Genomic DNA, 6,852 nt, shown 5'->3' with positions numbered 1-6,852 from the left:
AACGTATTTCTATTAAAAATTTGCTATTAATGGCGTCAATTTTAATGTTTCATGATAAATTTTGGGAACAAATGTCTCTGCTCATGAAAATTGATGAAACGGACGAAAGTTTTAATTGGTGCCATGCATATTTGCATAATGGGCTCAAGGATTTAACTATAGTAACTGCCATGAACTTCATATTTTTGAACTAGATATGTACAATTAACATCTAAGATAGATACTCCATATAATTGTTGTTAGAGTATCCACATCCGTGCTCTTTGGCAAGAGCACGGATGTGGGCCCGGACCCACTTTTATTACTTTTTTACTCCCTGCTCTTCCCCAAGAGCACAACACCCATATACATGCTCATCCGCAAGGACATGCTCAAGGGTCACACCATTCCATTATTTAATTTAAATACTTTAATTACTAAAAATACATTAAAATATAAAAATTACATAATTAAATCCTAAAAAATAAAAATTACAAACTTAAAATCCTAAAAAATAAAAATACATAATTAAAATCCTAAAAAATAAAAAATACATAATTAAAGGCTAAAAAATACCCCCATGGAAGACTAGTCCTCTGGCCCTATCCCCAATATTTTTCGGAGACCCCGTATCATTGCCAAATGTGAATCAAGTTGCTCGGGGGTCATATTTGACCTATCGGCCAAATTGAGTTGAGCCAAAAGGGTCCACAACGAGTTGGTGCGGGGTTGAGGTGGCACAAAGGGAGCGGGAGCGGGGGCGGATGGAGTCGCGGCGCGACGACGGTTGGCCATCGCCTTCTTCCTTCCTTCCGGCCGACGTTGGGAACTGCTCGGGCCGGCGTCGGGGCTACCCAAGTTAGCTCCGGATAGGGATACCGACCTCGACCGTTTGCTGGAAGAGCTGGAGGAGGATGATACGCCTCCCCTATACTTTGGATGCACACGCACCTCCTGTCAAGCGCTGAGGTACTTGAATGGTTTGTAATGTTGGGATTGGTAGGTCGCCAAGGCGGCACTGATGATGTCGAGCTCGCTCCTGCCGCTCCTCGCCGACCGCTCTTCTTGGAGGTAATACCCTTGGAACTTTTGGATTTCTTCGTTGGCTTTGAATATGTCATTGCACACCATACTCTCATTGCTCGATGGTTCCAATCGGATGATTTTCATTGTACCGGCGAGAGTTGCGCCACCAAAACCTATCCCCGCTTTGGCTCGTGCCAACCTCCGGATCTTCGGAGATAATCAAATAGGCTTTGAATAACTGATCCATCTATGCCGGAGTTTACGGAATGCGGACACCACGAGGAATAGGAGTAAGAGTGTTAATCGGTACAGAAGAAGACATAGGAAATTGTTTGTAGAAAGGATGTTTATTCCATATAATATCGTTCCCTTAAATAGGGGCTAGAGCACAAGATACATGGTAAGTCTTGCACAAGGGAAAAAAAATAATTCTATTCTATGAAACTTATTCTGTCAATTACGTGATTGAGGTAATTGATCATACTTAAAATCTTTCCTTTCTTAACACTCCCCCTCAAATTGAGTAGTGGGATTTCCAAAACTCAATTTGCCAAGAACATCTTTAAAACATCTAGCATTGACAGCCTTTGTCAATATATCGGCAAGTTGAGCTTCTGAACGAACAAATGGAAACTCAACAATTCCTTTTTCAATTTTTCCTTGATAAAATGTCTATCCACCTCCACATGTTTTGTTCGATCGTGTTGAACTGGGTTTTCTGAGATGCTTATAGCCGCCTTGTTATCACAGTACAACTGACACTTCTTGTTAGGAGCGAGGTTAAGTTCCTCCATCAATCTTCTTAGCCATAATATCTCGGTGAGTCCACTTTTAATCCCACGAAATTCAGCTTCCACACTTGAGAGAGCTACTACCTTCTGTTTTTTACTTTTCCACGACACTAAGTTACCTCCAACAAAGGTAAAGTAGCCTGCTGTGGACCTCCTATCGTTCGGATTTCCTGCCCAATCAGCATCTGTGTATCCATGAATTTCAAGACTTCCATTCTTGGAAAATAATATTCCATGCCCAGTTGTTCCCTTCAGATAGCGACAAATTCTGAGCGCTGCTTCCATATGATCCGTCTATGGCTTATGCATGAATTGACTCACAATTCCTACTGCATAGGCAATATCGAGTCTAGTATGTGAGAGATAGATGAGTTTCCCTACTAGTCGTTGATATTGACTCCGATCGGTCAACGCAGCTCCATCACTAATCTTTAACCCATGGTTGACGGCCATAGGTGTATCTGCCGGCTTACATACCAGGAGACCTGTTTCTGCCAAAATATCGAGAATATATTTCCTTTGTCTCAAAAAAATTCCTCCTTGTGATCTCAGCACTTCAATCCCAAGAAATTACTTGAGATCTCCCAAGTTCTTCATCTCAAATTCCTGAAACAAATTTCTCTTCAAGTTCTCGATCTCCTAAGGGTCATCACCTGTGATAATCATATCATCGACATATATTATTAAGCAAGTAATTTTATCTCCTCGTTTCTTTAGAAACATGATATGATCAGAGTTGCTCTGTGAATATCTGTAGCTAATCATTGCTCCAGCAAACTTCCCAAACCACACTCTTGGGGACTGTTTCAGCCCATATAAGGTCTTTCTAAGCTTGCATCCTTCACCTTCACTGAATTCTGTTGCAAAGCTTGCTGGTGCCTCCATATACACCTCTTCTTCCTTTTTTAACTCACCATGCAGGAAGGCGTTAGTCACATCGAATTGGTGGAGTGACCAATCCTTGTTTGCTGCCACATAGCAAAACTCGAATTGTGTTCATTTTGGCCACTAGGGAGAAAGTTTCTGAATAATCCACCCCATATATCTGGGTATAACCCTTCGCAACTAATATTGCTTTGTACCTTTCTATCGATCCACCTGGTCTTCTCTTGATGGTGAAGACCCACCGACATCCTACTGGTCTCTTCCCTCCAGGTATAACACACTTTTCCCACGTGTTGTTTCGAATGAGGGCATCTATTTCTTTCTTCATTGCTTCTCTTCAATGTTTGTGCCTCATAGCTTCCTCCCACGATTGTGGGATGTCTTCTTCATCATACAACGCCTTCTCGAATGCCTGAGCCATTTCTGATAGATGACTTGTAACTAAGCATGCAACGGAGTAGCGGGCTTTCCTATTGATCTTTTCAAGTGTATATCTTTTCGGTGGAACTCCCCTGTTCGACCTTGGTGGAAGAATATATCTTCCTGTATCGGGGTCAATCCCTTCTACTTCTTCCACTCCCCCTGAATCTCCATCTGTGCTTTCTACAACAGGATCTAATACTTCTTCTGCACTCACGTCATTAGAAGGACAAATATCCTAGGAAACAGGGCCATGAGTACTTACATCGGATAACCTCAACGGGGATTTAACTAGGTGAGTGTCACCTTCGACGATACGACAACATTGATATCCAACTTAGCGGATCATCAATATTATTATCTCTATTTCTCTCCCCATGACCGCTAAGATGAGTATAGAAGTACTCAGTTTCAAGGAAGTTGCAATTCATTGTGATGAACATTCGGTTGGTTTTAGGGTCAAAGCACCTATACCCTTTTTGATTCACCCCATATCGAACAAAAACACATTTAATTGCACATGGGGAAAGTTTGGTTCTTTCATGTTTAGGGGTGTGGACAAAAATGGAACATCCAAAGATACGAGGTTCAAGAGTTAAAGGTGGAGGAATTTTGATAAAGGTGGATAAAACTTGGAGTGGTGTTTGATGTTTGAGGATACCTATGGGTAGTCGGTTTAAAAGGTAGGCTGAGGTGGCAATGGCTTCTGGCCAGAAGTGTTTTGGGATTTTTGATTCTATGAGCATAGAGCGGGTCATGTTTAGGAGGGAGCGGTTTTTTCTTTCAGCAACACCGTTTTGTTTAGGAGTATGGGCGCACGAGGTTTGGTGTATTAGGCATTTTTCTTGAAAAAATTGTTTCATGTTGGTATTAACAAACTCCCCCCCATTATCTGATCTTAGGATTTTGATAGTTTGCTGAAACTGGGTTTGGATAAAATTGAAAAAATAGGAGAAGTGTGCAAAGACTTCGGATTTGTGTTTCATAAAATATACCCATGTCATACGGGTACAATCATCTAAAAATACTAAGTAGTATCTAAAGCCTTGCCCCCCAATAACTGGTGCGGGCTCCCATACATCCGAATGTATTAAGGAAAAAGGTGAATCAACACGAGTATTATTTAAAGGATAAGAAGTTCGATGGCTTTTGGCTAAAAAACAAGTCTCGCAATACATGTCATGCTTAGGAATAAAATCAGGAAATAATAATTTTAAGTAACTGATAGAGGTATGTCCCATAAGTAACTGATAGAGGTATGTCCCAAACGTCGATGCCAAAGCCATGCTTCCGATCTGCAGACCCGTGAGTTAGCATGGCACTCCCTTTTTGAGCTATCTCGTCTACGTAGTAGAGCCCATCGCGTTCAGTACCACGTCGAATTATTTCCCCGGTTTGGATATCCTGCAACAGACAAAAGTTTTGTTGCATTAGTAAAGTACAATTCAACTCTTTTGTAACATGGCTGATAGACAACAGTTTATGAGACATAGACGGAATATATAGACAGTTTGATAACTGCAGGGTAGGCGATATCTTCACAGTTCCTGCCCCTTCAACTGTTGTAAATTCACCATTAGTAGTCTGAATATAAGATTTCTTTGGTTTGTGGATATTCTTATGATCTGAAGCATCATAAGTAATTGTGTCGGTAGCACCACAATCAAATATCCATCGATCATTTTTCCCAACATCATTAGATATTTTACATGCAGTTCCAAGGTTTTCTAAGGGCTGAAATCGATTTTCACACAAAATTTAGGCATTTTGGATTCGGAATTGAGGGCTCAATTTGGGTGAAAAAGAAGTACATGGGTCAACTTGCAAAAAATGGGGTCTTTTATGCAAATCTGGTAAGATATGTGGTGGATTATAAGTTTTTCCGGGAATTTGAGGATCCAAACATAAAGTCTCCCCAAACCCTAATCCTAACTTACCTGGACTCGCGTTCTCTCACTCTCGGTCAATTCCGCCTCCGCCCAGTTTGCAATCATGGTCCCGCCGGCAAAATTGGCCGCTCTGGTCTGATTCGCCGGCTGAAAAGCTCCGTGCGTGCCTCCTCCATCGCTGCCCCGAGTTTGAGCAACCTCTCGGTTACCCTCGATGGTGGCGGATCGTCCTCCATCTCCGGCACGATCCTGTTCTCCGACGGCAGCAGCAGCGTGGCCGCCGCGGTTCCATGGTGTTGCGCGAGCAGGCGGCGGTGCATTGGCGGTTTTCTGTGTTTTTCTATCCACCAATCGGGGTAGCCGACTAACTCGACACACGACTCTTTGGTGTGTTTCTTTTTCTTGCAATACGAGCACACCAGTCTGGATCTGTCCTCGTCATCATTCTGCCGGTACCATCCAATTCCGCCGCCGCTGCCTCCGCCACCTCGACCGCCGCCTTGCGAGCCGTTCGGCACCCAGTCGTTGGGCTGATTCTGCCTTCCTCGAACGGCGAGTCCAGCGCCCACACCGTCTGAAGTAACTCCATTGTTGGAGTTGTTGGGCTGTAACACTTGAGATCGGGTTTCCTCACGCTGGACAAGGTTGTGGGCTTGATCCACAGAGGGAAGAGGCTCCATCTTCACTATCTCCCTTATGGTAGTTTCATACTTACTGTCAATTGCAATTAAGAATTGATAAAGTCTCAGTTCTTGGATGAATTGATCGTGTATCTTGATATCGTCGGGGCACTTCATCCGAGTTATTTGTTTTTGATCTATTGATAACCATAAATCTTGTAGAGTACTCCAAGTTTCCTCCAATGACTGGTTTCCCTGTTTCACCATACTTGCTCTCGTGTACATGTCGTATACCTGGAGTTTGTCTCCTCCGCTTCCGTACGTGACGGCCAATGCATCCCAGATGTGTTTGGCCGTCGGTTGCTTCGAAACCCGGTTGACCAACCGTGGTTCGATGTTCTGTATGAGCCATGTAAACACGCAATGGTCGGATTGCTGCCATTGCGGGAAGGTTGGATCTGTCTGTGGCGGGGAGGGCGGCACTCCAATTATGTGAGAAACCACCCCCCTGCCACTTATCGCCGTTTGCATCAGTACGACCCATGTGGAGTAATTCTCCCCATTCAATTTGTTTCCTCCGATGTGGAGAGGTTGAGTATCGATTTTGTAGGTTATTGGTGGTTCTGGTAGGTTGTTTGTATCTTCTGGTTTGATTGTTGTTGGTGGCATCATCATGGAAAAACTTTTGCTCATGATTTCGGCGATTTGCCGAGCGATCTCATCCGACTGGGATGAGACCACTGTTCTATCGTCTTCTGACATGGTTTATTGGGTGGTTTTCTGCAGGTTTTGGCTATCGGGTCGAGAAAGGTTAGGGACGATGATGATATGTTTCTGAGTCCTGCTTAGGTACCATGTTAATCGGTAAAGAAGAAGACATAGGAAATTCTTTGTACAAAGGATGTTTATTCCATACAATATAGTTCCCTTAAATAGGGGCTAGAGCACAAGATACATGGTAAGTCTTGCACAAGGGAAAAAGAATAATTCTATTCTATGAAACTTATTCTGTCAATTACGTGATTGAGGTAATTGATCATACTTAAAATCTTTCCTTTCTTAACAAAGAGTAGGACTAGAAAGATGAGGAGTTTGAGAGCTGTCGCTCCCTCCTGATCTGGGTTCGAGTGCCCACCCGTATCGCCCATCGGGTAAGGCCGGTAGCCACCCGAAACTTGAGAACCTTGGGTTTGAGGGAGGGACCGAGAATTGTGTTTCTGGACTAGGGAATGGTTGTGAGCC

The sequence above is a fragment of the Salvia splendens genome, chromosome 5 (assembly GCF_004379255.2).
Source record: "Salvia splendens isolate huo1 chromosome 5, SspV2, whole genome shotgun sequence".
Classification (NCBI taxonomy): Eukaryota; Viridiplantae; Streptophyta; class Magnoliopsida; order Lamiales; family Lamiaceae; genus Salvia; species Salvia splendens.
The sequence above is the reverse complement of the archived record's forward strand: the minus strand, read 5'-3'. Positions refer to the sequence as shown.